We start from the raw sequence: 15,806 nt of genomic DNA on the forward strand, positions 1-15,806 counted from the left end.
ACTTGTCATCAGTATGCTCCTTGAACCTTGTCATGACAAGGCTCCATGCCTTTTTCCTCACAATGATCCATGCCCTTTTCATCATAATGCTCCAAGGCCACTGTAATCACAATGCTCCATGCCCCTTTTCATCAGAATGCTCCATGAGACTTCTCATCACAAGGCTCCATGGCCTTCTCATGACAATGCTCCAGGACCTTGTCATCACAATGCTCCATGACCCCTTTAATCAGAATACTCCATGAACATTTTCAGCTCAATGCTCCATGACCCCTGTCATCACAGTGCTCCATGCTCCTTGATATCAAAATGATCCATGACCTCTGTCATCACAGTGCTCCAAACACTTGTGATCACATTGTTCCATAACACTTGTCATCACAACGCTCCATGATGCCTGTCATCACAATACTCCATGCACTTGTCATCACAATGCTCCATGAACTTTGCTATCACAATGCTCAATACACTTGTCATCACAATGTTCCCTGACCCTTGTCGTCAGAATGCTTCTAGAACCCTGTCATGAAAAGGCTCTATGCCTTTTGCATCACAATGCTCCATGCCCTTTTCATCACAATGCTCCATGCCATTGTCATCACAATACTCCACAAGCTTGTCATCAGAAGGCTCCATGACCCTTGTTATCACAATGCTCCATGACCCCTGTCATCAAAATGCTCCATGACACCTGTCATCACAATGCTCCAGGCTCCTTGTAATTACAGTTCTCCATGATGCTCGTCATCACAATTATCCATGGTCTTCTCATCACAATGCTCCACCGTCTTGCCATCACAATGCTCCATGACACTTCAATCACAATGTTACATGCTCTTGTAATCACATTCTCCATGCACTTGTCATCGCAATGCTCCATGACCCCTGTCATAGCAAGCTCCATGTGCTTTTCATCACAGTGCTTCATGAACTTGTCATCAAATTTCTCAAAAGCCCTTGTCATCACAATGCTCCATGCCCTTTTCATCACAATGCTCCATGACCATTGTCATCACAATGCTCCATTACCTTTGTCATCACAATCTTCCATGGCACTTGTCATCACAATGCTCCATGCCATTGTCATCACAATGCACCATGACATAGGTCATCAAAATGCTCCCTGACACCTGACTTCACAATACTCCATGACCTTTTCTTCACAATGCTCCATGCCCTTGTCATCACAATGTGCAATGCCCACTGTCATCACAATAATCCATGAAATTTTTCAGACCGATGCTCCATGCCCCTGTCATCACAATGCTCCATGCACTTGTCATCACAATCCTCCATGACACCTGTCATCACAATGCTCCGTGACTGCAGTCATAACAATGCTTCAAGAATTTGTCATCACAATGGTCCATGCCCTCATCCTCACAAGTCTCTGTGACTTTTGTCAAGACAATGCTCCATGAACTTTTCATCACAATGCTCTGTGACCCTTGGCATCACAATGTTCCATGCCTTTGTCAGCACAATATTCCATGACACTTGTCATCACAATGCTCCAAGACCTTGTCATCACAATGCTCCATGCCCTTGTCATCACAATGCACCATGCCGACTGTCATCACAATAATCCATGAAACTTGTCAGACCAATGCTCCATGCCGCTGACATCACAATGCTCCATTCCCTTGTCATCACAATGCTCTGTGACTCCAATCTTCACAGTGCTTCATGACCTTTGTCATCACAATGTTCCATGCCCTCGCCACCACAAGGCTCTCTGAACATTGTCACCACAATGCTCCAAGAACATTTCATCCCAATGATCTCTGAGCCTTGTCATCACAATGTTCCATGCCTTTGTCAGCACAATGCTCCATGACCCTTGTCATCACAGTGCTCCATGCGCTTGTCAGTACAATGCTCCATGACCCATGTCATCACAGTGCACCATGCACTTGTCATCACAGTGCTCCCCAAACTTGTCATCACAATACTCCATAAAAATTGTCATCACAAAGCTCCATGCACTTCGAATCAAAATGCTCTCTCACCACTGATATCACAATTTTCCATCACTAGTCATCACAATACTCCCTCACACCTGTCATCACAATGTTCCACGGCCTAGTCATCACAAGGCTCCTCACCCGAGTAACCACATTGCTCCATACCCCTTTTCATCTCAATGCACCATGAACCCTGTCATCACAACGAACCATGCCCATCATCATAATGCTTCATGCTATTGTCATCACAATGAAATCAAAATGTTCCATGACCTCTGTCATCACAATGCTCCAAACCCTTGTCATCACAATGCTCCATGACCCCTTTCATCACAATGCTCCGTGACTCCAGTCATCACAATGCTTCATGATCTTTCTCATCAAAATGGTCCATGCCCTCGTCATCACAAGGCTCTGTGAAATTTGTCACCACAATGCTCCATGAACTTTTCATCCCAATGCTCTCTGAGCCTTGTCATCACAATGCTCCATGCCTTTGTCAGCACAATGCTCCATGACCCTTTTCATCACAATGCTCCATGTGCTTGTCAGCACAATGTTCCATGACACATGTCATCACAGTGCGCCATGCACATTTCATCACAATGCTCCCCAAAGTTGTCATCACAATGCTCCATAAATATTGTCATCACAAAGCTCCATGCATTTTGAATCAAATGCTCTCTCACAACATATATAACAATTTTCCATCACTAGTCATCACAATACTTCCTGACCCCTGTCATCACAATGTTACACGGCCATGTCATCACAAGTCTCCATGACCCGAGTAATCTTAATGCTCCATACCCCTTTGCATCTCAATGCTCCATGAACCCTGTCACCACAACGAACCATGCACATCACCATAATGCTTCATGCTATTGTCATCACAATGAAATCAAAATGCTCCATGACCTGTGTCATCACAATGCTGCACACCCTTGTGATCACAATGCTCCATAACACTTGTCATCACAACGCCCCATGAGGCTCATCATCACAGTTATCCATGAACTTCTCATCACAATGTTACATGACTTTTGTCATCACAATGCTCAATAGACTTGTCATCACAATGCTCCCTGACACTTGTCGTCAGTATGCTCATTTAACCCTGTCATGACAAGGCTCCATGCCTTTTTCATGATAATGATCCATGCCTTTTTCATCACAATGCTCCAAGACCCCTTTAATCACAATGCTTCATGCCCTGGTCATCACAAAGCTCCATGACGAATGTCATCAGAATGCTCCTTAGTCATCTCTCACAATGCTCCATTCCCTTTTCATCACAATGCTCCAAGACACTTGTAATCACAATGCTCCATGCCCCTTTTCATCAGAATGCTCCATGAGACTTCTCATCACAAGGCTCCATGGTCTTCTCATCACAATGCTCCAGGACCTTGTCATCTCAATGCTATATGACCCCTTTCATCAGAATACTCCATGAACATTTTCATCTCAATGCTCCATGATCTTCTAATCACAATGCTCCATGACCCCTGTCATCACTATGCTCCATGCTCCTTGATATCAAAATGATCCATGACCTCTGTCATCACAGTGCTCCTAAATCCTTGTGATCACATTGTTCCATAACACTTGTCATCACAACGCTCCATGATGCCTGTCATCACAATACTCCATGCCTTTGTCATCACTATGCTCCATGACGTTTGTCATCACAATGCTCAATACACTTGTCATCACAATGCTCCCCGACACTTGTCGTCAGAATGCTTCTCGAAACCTGTCATGAAAAGGCTGTATGCCTTTTTCATCACAATGCTCCATGCCCTTTTCATCACAATGCTCCACGCCATTGTTATCAAAATACTCCACAAGCTTGTCATCAGAATGCTCCATGACACTTGTCATCACAATTCTCCATGACCCCTGTCATCACAATGCTCCAGGCCCCTTGTCATTACAGTTCTCCATGACGCTCGTCATCACAATTATCCATGGTCTTCTCATCACAATGCTCCACCGTCTTGCCATCACAATGCTCCATGACACTTCAAATCACAATGTTACATGCACTTGTAATCACATTCTCCATGAACTTGTCATCGCAATGCTCCATGACACCTGTCATAGCAAGCTCCATGTGCTTTTCATCACAGTGCTTCACGAACTTGTCATCAAAATTCTCAAAAGTCCTTGTCATCACAATGCTCCATGCCCTTTTCTTCACAATGCTCCATGACCATTGTCATCAAAATGCTCCATTACATTTGTCATCACAATCCTCCATGACACTTGTCATCACAATGCTCCATGCCGTTGTCATCATAATGCACCATGACATAGGTCATCACAATGCTCCCTGACACCTGACTTCACAATACTCCATGACCTTTTCTTCACAGTGCTCCATGCCTTAGTCATCACAATGGGCAATGCCCACTGTCATCACAATAATCCATGAAATTTTTCAGACCGATGCTCCATGCCCCTGTCATCACAATGATCCATGCACTTGTCATCACAATGCTAAATGACACCTGTCATCACAATGCTCCGTGTCTCCAGTCATCACAATGCTTCAAGACTTTGTCATCAGAATGGTCCATGCCCTCATCATCACAAGTCTCTGTGACCTTTGTCAACACAATGCTCCATGAACATTTCATCACAATGCTCTGTGACCCTTGGCATCACAATGCTCCATGCACTTCTCATGAAAATGCTCTCTCACCACTGATATCACAGTGTTCCATCACTAGTCATCACAATACTCCTTCACCCCTGTCATCACAATATTCCATGACCCCTATCATCAAAATTCTACATGCCGTTATCATCACAATGCACCACTCCCTTGTCATCAAAATGCTCCATGACCTTTGTCATCACAAAGCTCCATGACCCTTGGCATCACAATGATCCATGCCATTGTCATCACAATGCTTCATGAAGCCTCTCATCACATTGCTCCATGCCCTTGTCATCGCAAAGCTCCATGACGCTTGTCATCACAATGCTCGATGCCCTTCTCATCACAATGCTCCATGACCTTGTCATTACAATCCTCCATGACCCATGTATCACAGTGTTCCGTGTCCTTTTCATCACAATGCTCCATGCCCACTCTCATCACAATAATCCATGAAAATTTTCAGACAAATGTTCCATGCCCTTGTCATCACAAACCTCCATGACGCATGTCATCAGAATGCTCCATGGCCTTCTCATTCACAATGCTCCAAGCCCTTGCCATCACAATGCTCCAAGACACCTGTAATCACAATGCTCCATTACCCTTTTCATCTCAATGATCCATGAACCCTGTCATCACAATGCACCATGCCCATCATCATAATGCTTAATGCTATTGTCTTCACAATGAAATCAAAATGCTCTATGTCCCCTGTCATCACAATGCTCCAAACCCTTGTGATCACAATGTTCCATAACACTTGTCATCACAACGCCCCATGACGCTCGTCTTCACAATTATCCATGGTCTTCTCATCACAATGTTCCAGGACCTTTGTCATCACAATGCTCAATACACTTGTCATCACAATGCTCCCTGACTCTTGCCATCAGTATGCTCCTTGAGCACTGTCATGACAAGGCTCTATGCCTTTTTCATCGCAATGCTCCATGCCCTTTTCATCACAATGCTCCATGCCATTGTCATCACAATACTCCACAAGCTTGTAATCAGAATGCTCCATCACCCTTGTTATCACAATGCTCCATGACCCCTGTCATCACATTGCTCCATGAAACCTGTCATCACAATTCTCCAAGCCGCTTGTCATTACAATTCTCCATGACGCTCGTCATCACAATTATCCATGGTCTTCTAATCACAATGTTCCACCGTCTTGCAATCACAATGCTCCATGTCCCTTGAAATCACAATGTTACATGCTCTTGTAATCACATTCTCCATGCACTTGTCATCGCAATGCTCCATGACCCCTTTCATAGCAAGCCTCATGTGCTTTTCATCACAGTGCTTCACGAACTTGTCATCAAAATTCTTAAAAGCCCTTGTCATCACAATGCTCCATGCCCTTTTCATCACAATGCTCCATGACCATTGTCATCACAATGCTACAAGCCCTTGTCATCACTATGCTCCATGCCCTTGTCATCACAATGCGCCATGCCGACTGTCATCACAATAATCCATGAAACTTGCCAGACCAATGTTTCATGCCGCTGTCAACACAATGTTCCATTCCCTTGTCATCACAATGCTCTGTGACTCCAGTCATCACATTGCTTCATGACATTTTTCATCACAATGGTCCATGCCCTCGCCATCACAAGGCTCTGTGAACTTTGTCACCACAATTCTCCATGATCCTTTCATCCCAATGCTCTCTGAGCCTTGTCATAACAACGCTCCATGCCTTTGTCAGCACAATGCTCCATGACCCTTGTCATCACAATGCTACATGCGCTTGTCAGAACAATGCTCCAGGACCCATGTCATCACAGTGTGCCATGCACTTGTCATCACAATGCTCCATGCCCTTTTCATCACAATGCTCCATGACCATTGTCATCACAATGCTCCAAGCCCTTGTCATCACAATGTTCCATTACCTTTGTCGTCACAATCCTCCATGACAATTGGCATCAAAATTCTCCATGCCATTGTCATCACAATGGAACATGACATATGCCATCACAATGAACCCTGATACCTGTCTTCACAATACTCCATGTCCTTGAAATCACTATGCTCCATGCCCTTGTCATCACAATGCGCCATGCCGACTGTCATCACAATAATCCATGAAACTTGCCAGACCAATGTTCCATGCCGCTGTCATCACAATGTTCCATTCCCTTGTCATCACAATGCAATGTGACTCCAGACATCACAATGATTCATGACATTTTTCATCACAATGGTCCATGCCCTCGCCATCACAAGGCTCTGTGAACTTTGTCACCACAATTCTCCATGATCTTTTCATCCCAATGCTCTCTGAGCCTTGTCATAACAACGCTCCATGCCTTTGTCAGCACAGTGCTGCATGACCCTTGTCATCACAATGCTCCATGCGCTTGTCAGAACAATGCTCCATGACCCATGTCATCGCAGTGTGCCATGCACTTGTCATCACAATGCTCCCAAAACTTGTCATCACAATGCTCCATAAACATTGTCATCACAAAGCTCCATGCACATCGAATCAAAATGCTCTCTCACCACTGATATCACAATTTTCCATCAGTAGCCATCACAATACTCCCTCACCCCTGTCATCACAATGTTATACGGCCTTGTCATCACTAGGCTCCATGACCCAAGTAGTCACAATGCTCCATACCCCTTTTCATCTCAATGCTCCATGAACACTGTCATCACAAAGAACCATGCCCAACATCATAATGATTCATGCTATTGTCATCACAATGAAATCAAAATGTTCCATGACCTCTGTCATCACAATGCTCCAAACCCTTGTGATCACAATGCTCCATATCACTTGTCATCACAACGCCCCATGAGGCTCGTCATCACAATTATCCATGCACTTCTCATCACAATGTTCCATGATCTTTGTCATCACAATTCTCAATACATTTGTCATCAAAATGCTCCCGGACACTTGTCATCAGTATGCTCCTTGAACCCTGTCATGACAAGGCTCCATGCATTTTTCATGACAATGATCCATGCCCTTTTCATCACAATGCTCCTAGACCCCTGTAATCACAATGTTCCATGCCCATTTTCATCAGAATGCTCCATGAGACTTTTCATCACAAGGCTCCATGGTCTTCTCATCAGAGTGCTCCAGGACCTTGTCATCACAATGCTCTATGACCCCTTTCATCAGAATACTCGATGAATATTTTCAGCTCAATGCTCCATGATCTTCTCAACACAATGCTCCATGACCCCTGTCATTACACTGCTCCATGACACCTGTCATCACAATGCTCCAGGCCCCTTGTCATTACAGTTCTCCATGACGCTCGTCATCACAATTATCCATGGTCTTCTAATCACAATGCTCCACCGTCTTGCCATCTCAATGCTCCATGACACTTCTCATCACAATGTTCCATGACCTTTGTCATCACAATGCTCAATACATTTGTCATCACAATACTCCCTGACTCTTGCCATCAGTATGCTCCTTGAACCCTGTCATGACAAGGCTCCATGCCTTTTTCATCACAATGATCCATGCCCTTTTCATCACAATGCTCCAAGACCCCTCTAATCACAATGCTCCTTGCCCTGGTCATCAAAAAGCTCCATTACGCATGTCATCAGAATGCTCCTTGGACATCTTTCACAATGCTCCATGCCCTTGTAATCACAATGATCCAAGACCCCTGTACTCACAATGCTCCATGCCCCTTTTCATCAGAATGCTCCATGAGACTTCTCATCACAAGGATCCATGGTCTTCTCATAAGAGTGCTCCAGGGCCTGGTCATCACAATGCTCAATACACTTATCATCACAATGCTCCCTGACAGTTGTCAACAGTATGCTCTTTGAACCCTGTCATGACAAGGCTCCATGCATTTTTCATCACAATGATCCATTCCCTTTTCATTACAATGCTCCATGACCCCTGTCAACACAGTGCTCCATGACTCCAGTCACCACAATGATTCATGACCTTTCTCATCACAATGGTCCATGCCCTCGTCACACAAGGCTCTGTGATCTTTGTCAACACAATGCTCCATGAAATTTTCATCACAATGCTCTGTGTCCCTGTCAACGCAGTGCTCCATGCTTTTGTCAGCACAATGCTCCATGACACTTGTCATCAAAATGCTTCATGCGCTAGTCAGCACAATGCTCCATGACACTTGTCATCACAATGTGCCATGCTCTTTTCATCACAATGCTCCACATCATTTTCATCGCTATGCTCCATAAAACTTGTCATCACAATGCTCCCTGCCTTTCTCATCACAGTGCACCACACCATTGTCATCAATATGCCCCATAACATTTGTCATCACAAAGCTCCATGGCCCTTGGCATCACAATGCTCCATGCCATTGTCATCACAATGCTCAATGAAATCTCTCATTACATTGCTCCATGCCCTTGTAATCACAATGCTCCATTACACCTGTCATAACAATGCTCCATGACCCCTGCCAGTACTATGATCCACGGCCTTGTCATCACAATGCCCCAAGACCTCTGTAATCACAATTCTCCATGCCACTTTTCATCTCAATGCTCCGTGAATACTGTCATCACAATGCACCATTCCCATCATCATAATGATTCATGTTATTGTCATCACAATGAAATAAACATGCTCCATGACCTCTGTAATCACAATGCTCCAAACCCTTCTGATCACAGTGTTCCATAACACTTGTCATCACATGCCCCATGACGCTCGTCATCACAATTATGCAAGGTCTTCTCATCACAATGCTCCATGAACTTTGTCACCACAATGCTCAATACACTTGGCATCACAATGCTCGCTGACACTTGTCATCAGTATGCTCCTTGAACACTGTCATGACAAGGCTCCATGCCTTTTTCATCACAATGATCCATTCCCTTTTCATCACAATGCTCCAAGACCCCTGTTATCACAGTGCTCCGTGACTCCAGTCATCACAATGTTTCATGACATTTCTCATCACAATGGTCCATGACCTCACCACACAAGGATCTGTGACCTTTGTCACCATAATGCTCCATGAAATTTTTATCACAATGCTCTTTGACCCTTGTCATCACAAAGCTCCATGCCTTTCTCAGCACAATGCTCCATGACCCTTGTCATCACAATGCTCGATGTGCGTGTCAGCACAATGCTCCATAACCCATGTCATCACAATGCACCATACACTTGTCATCACAATGCTCCACATCCTTGTCAACAAAATTCTCCATAAACCTTGTCATCACAATGCTCCATGAACTTCTCCTCAAAATGCCTTCTCACCACTGATATCACAATGTTCCATCACTAGTCATCACAATACTCCCTCACCCCTGTCATCACAATATTCCATGACCCCTGTAATCAAAATTCTCCATGCCCTTGTCATCACAAAGCTCCATGACTCATGTAATCAGAATGATCCATGGCCTCCTCATCACAATGCTCCATGCCCTTGCCGTCACAATGACCCATCACCCCTGTAATCACAATGTTCCATGCCCCTTTTCATCTCAATGCTCCATGAACCCTGTCATCACAATGCACCGTGCCCATCACCGTAATATTTCATGCTATTGTCATCACAATGAAATCAAAATGCTCAATGACCTCTGTCATCACAATGCACCAAACCCTTCTGTTCACAATGTTCCATAACACTTGTCATCACAATGCCCCATGACGCTGGTCATCACAATTATCCATGGTCTTCTCATCACAATGCTCCATGATCTTTGTCATCACAATGCTCAATACACTTATCATAACAATGCTCCCTGACAGTTGTCATCAGTAGGCTCCTTGAACCCTGTCATGACAAGGCTCCAAGCATTTTTCATCACAATGATCCATTCCCTTTTCATCACAATGCTCCAAGACCCCTGTACTCACAATGCTCCATGTCCTTGTCATCACAAAGCTCCATGACGCATGTCATCAGAATGCTCCATTGCCTTCTCATCACAATGCTCCATGCCCTTGTCATCTCATTGCTTCAAAACCCCTGTAATCTCATTGCTCCATGCACATTTTCATCAGAATGCTCCATGCCCTTGTCATCACAATGCTCCATGACCCTTGTCATCGCAATGTTCCAAGCCCTTGTCATGAAAATGCTCCATTACCTTAGTCATCACAATCCTCCAAGACACTTGGTATCACAATGATCCATGCCATTGTCATCACAATGGACAATGACATATGTCGTCACAATGCTCCCTGACACCTGTCTTCACTATACTCCATGACCTTGTCATCACAAGGTTCCATGCCCTTTTCATCACAACGCTCCATGACCCCTGTCATCAAAATAATCCATGAAACATCTCAGACCAATGTTGCATGCCCCTGTCATCACAATGATCCATGCCCTTGTCATCACAATGCTCCATGACCCCTGTCATCACAATGCTCCGTGATTCCAGTCATCACAATGCTTCATGCCCTTTGTCCTCACAATGGTCCATGCCCTCGTCACACAAGGCTCTGTGACCTTTGTCCCCACAATGCTCCATGCCCTTGTCATCTCAATGTTCCTTGCCCACTGTCATCACAATAATCCATGAAACTTGTCAGACCAATGTTCCATGCCCCTGTCATCATATTGCTCCATGCCCTTGTCATTACAATGCTCCATGACCCCTGTCATCACAGTGCATCGTGACTCCAGTCACCACAATGATTCATGACCTTTCTCATCACAATGGTCCATGCCCTCGTCACTCAAGGCTCTGTGATCTTTGTCAACACAATGCTCCATGAAATTTTCATCACAATGCTCTGTGTCCCTTGTCAAAACAGTGTTCCATGCCTTTGTCAGCACAATGCTCCATGACACTTGTCATCAAAATGCACCATGCGCTTGTCAGCACAATGCTCCATGACACATGTCATCACAATGTGCCATGCTCTTTTCATCACAATGCTCCACATCATTTTCATCGCTATGCTCCATAAAACTTGTCATCACAATGCTCCATGAACTTCTCTTCACAATGCTCTCTCAATACATATATCACAATGTTCCATCACTAGTCATCACAATACTCCCTCACCTCTGTCATCACAATGTTCCATGACCACTGTCATCACAGTGCTACATGCCCTTATCATCACAATGCTCCATGACTCTGACATCACAATGTTCCATAACCCATGTCACAAAATGCTCCATGACCCATTTCATCACAATGCTTCATGACCCCTGACATCACAATGTTCCATAAACACTGTCATCAAAATATTCCATGAACTTTTATTCAAATTGCTCCATGACACTGTCATCACAATGCTCCCTGTCCTTCTCATCACAATGCACCACGCCCTTGTCATCAAAAATGCCCCATGACATTTGCCGTAACAAATCTCCATGACCTTTGGCATCACAATGCTGCATGCCATTGTCATCACAATGTTCAATGAAATCTCTCATCACATTGCTCCATGCCCTTGTCATCACAATGCTCCATTACACCTGTCATAACAATGCTCCATGAACCCTGCCATCACAATGTTCCACGGCCTTGTCATGACAAGGCTCCATGACCCTTGTCATCACAATGATCGAAGACCTCTGTAATCACAATTCTCCATGCCACATTTCATCTCAATGCGCCATGAACACTGTCATCACAATGCACAATGCCCATCATCATAATGATTTATGGTATTGTCATCACAATGAAATCAAAATGCTCCACGTCCTCTGTCATCACAATGCTCCAAACCCTTCTGATCACCATGTTCCATAACACGTGTTATCACATGCCCCATGACGCTCGTCATCACAATTATTCAAGGTCTTCTCATCACAATGCTCCATGACCTTTGTCACCACAATGCTCAATACACTTGGCATCACAATGCTCGCTGACACTTGTCGTCAGTATGCTCCTTGAACACTGTCATGACAAGTCTCCATGCCTTTTTCATCACAATGATCCATTCCCTTTTCATCACAATGCTCTAAGACCCCTGTTATCACAATGCTTCGTGATTCCAGTCATCACAATGCTTCATGACATTTGTCATCACAATGGTCCATGAACTCGTCACACAAAGCTCTGTGACCTTTGTCACCACAATGCTCCATGAAATTTTTATCACAATGCTCTGTGACACTTGTCATCACAAAGCTCCATGCTTTGTCAGCACAATGCTCCATGACGCTTGTCATCACAATGCTCGATGCGCGTGTCAGCACAATGTTCCATAAACCATGTCATCACAATGCACCATGCACTTGTCATCACAATGCTCCACATGCTTGTCACCCAAATTCTCCATAAACCTTGTCATCACAATGCTCCATGCACTCCTCCTCAAAATGCCTTCTCACCACAGATATCACAATGATCCATCACTAGTCATCACAATACTCCCTCACCCCTGTCATCACAATATTCCAAGACCCCTATAATCACAATTCTCCATGCCCTTGTCATCACAAAGCTCCATGACGCAAGTCATCAGAATGCTCCATGGCCTTCTCATCACAATGCTCCATGCCCTGGTCATCACAATGCTCCAACACCCCTGTAATCACAATGCTCCATGCCCCTTTTCATCTCAATGCTCCATGAAACCTGTCATCACAATGCACCTTGCCCATCACCATAATATTTCATGCTATTGTCATCACAATGAAATCAAAATGCTCAATGACCTCTGTCATTACAATGCACCAAACCCTTCTGATCACAATGTTCCATAACACTTGTCATCACAATGCCCCATGACACTGGTCATCACAATTATCCATGGTCTTCTCATCACAATGCTCCATGATCTTTGTCATCACAATGATCAATGCACTTATCATCACAATGCTCCCTGACAGTTGTCATCAGTATGCTCCTTGAACCATGTCATGACAAGGCTCCATGCATTTTTCATCAAAATGATCCATTCCCTTTTAATCACAATGGTCCAAGACCACTGTAATCACAATGCTCCATGTCCTTGTCATCACAAAACTCCATGACGCATGTCATCAGAATGCTCCATTGCCTTCTCATCACAATGATCCATGCCCTTGTCATCACATTGCTTCAAAACCCCTGTAATCTTAATGTTCCATGCACCTTTTCATCAGAATGATCCATGCCCTTGTCATCACAATGCTCCATGACCCTTTTCATCGCAATGTTCCAAGCCCTTGTCATCAAAATGCTCCATTACCTTTGTCATCACATTCCTCCAGGACACATGGTATCACAATGCTCCATGCCATTGTCATCACAATGGGCCATGACATAGGTGTTCACAATGCTCCCTGACACCTGTCTTCACAGTACTCCATGACCTTGTCATCACAATGTTCCAAGCCATTGCCATCACAATGCGCCATGCCCACTGTCATCACAATAATCCATGAAACATGTCAGACCAATGTTCCATGCCCCTGTCATCACAATGCTCCATGCACTTGTCATCACAATGCTCCATGACCCCTGTCATCACAATGCTCCTTAACTCCAGTAATCACAATGCTTCATGACCTTGTCCTCACAATGGTCCATGCCCTCGTCACACAATGCTCTGTGACCTTTGTCACCACAATGCACCATGCACTTGTCATCACAATGCTCAATGCCCACTGTCATCAAAATGATCCATGAAACATGTCAGACCAATGTTCCATTCCCCTGTCATCATATTGCTCCATGCCCTTGTCATCAAAATGCTCCATCACCCATGTCATCACAGTTCTCTGTGACTCCATTCATCACAATGATTCATGACCTTTCTCATCACAATTGTCCATGCCCTCGTCACACAAGGCTCTGTGATCTTTGTCACCACAATGCTCCATGAAATTTTCATCACAATGCTCTGTGTCCCTTGTCATCACAATGCTCCATGCCTTTGTCAGCACAATTCTCCATGACACTTGTCATCAAAATGCTCCATGCGCTTGTCAGCATAATGCTCCCTGACACATGTCATCACAATGTGCCATGCTCTTTTCATCACAATGCTCCACATCCTTTTCATCGCTATGCTCCATAAAACTTGTCATCACAATGCTCCATGCACTGCTCATCAAAATGCTCTCTCAACACATATATCACAATGTTCCATAACTGGTCATCACAATACTCCCTCACCTCTGTCATCACAATGTTCCATGACCACCGTCATCACAGTGCTACATGCCCTTATCATCACAATGCTCCATGATCCCTGACATCACAATGTTCCATAACCCCTGTCACAAAATGCTCCATGACACATTTCATCACAATGCTTCATGACCCCTGACATCACAATGTTCCATAACCCCTGTCATCAAAATATTCCATGACCCTTTTATTCAAATTGCTCCATGACCCTGTCATCACAATGCTCACTGCCCTTCTCATCACAATGCACCACGCCCTTGTCATCAAAATGCCCCATGACATTTGTCATCACAAAGCTCCATGACCCTTGGCATCACAATGCTCCATGCCATTGTCATCACAATGCTCAATGAAATCTCTCATCACATTGCTCCATGCCCTTGTCATCACAATGCTCCATTACACCTGTCATAACAATGCTCCATGAACCCTGCCATCACAATGTTCCACGGCCTTGTCATCACAAGGCTCCATGACCCTTGTCATCACAATGCTCCAAGACCTCTGTAATCACAATTCTCCATGCCACATTTCATCTCAATGCGCCATGAACACTGTCATCACAATGCACCATGCGCATCATCATAATGATTCATGCTATTGTCATCACAATGAAATCAAAATGCTCCATGTCCTCTGTCATCACAATGCTCCAAACCCTTCTGATCACAATATTCCAAAACACTTGTCATCACATGCCCCATGACGCTCGTCATCACAATTATGCAAGGTCTTCTCATCACAATGCTCCATGACCTTTGTCACCACAATGCTCAATACACTTGGCATCACAATGCTCACTGACACTTGTCATCAGTATGCTCATTGAACACTGTCATGACAAGGCTCCATGCCTTTTTCATCACAATGATCCATTCCCTTTTCATCACAATGCTCCAAGACGCCTGTTATCACAATGCTCCGTGACTCCAGTCATCACAATGCTTCATGACATTTGTCATCACAATGGTACATGACCTGGTCACACAAAGCTCTGTGACCTTTGTCACCACAATGCTCCATGAAATTTTTTCACAATTTCTGTGACCCTTGTCATCACAAAGCTCCATGCCTTT

This window comes from Hyperoodon ampullatus (genome assembly GCF_949752795.1).
Source record: "Hyperoodon ampullatus genome assembly, contig: SUPER_X_unloc_1, whole genome shotgun sequence".
Classification (NCBI taxonomy): Eukaryota; Metazoa; Chordata; class Mammalia; order Artiodactyla; family Ziphiidae; genus Hyperoodon; species Hyperoodon ampullatus.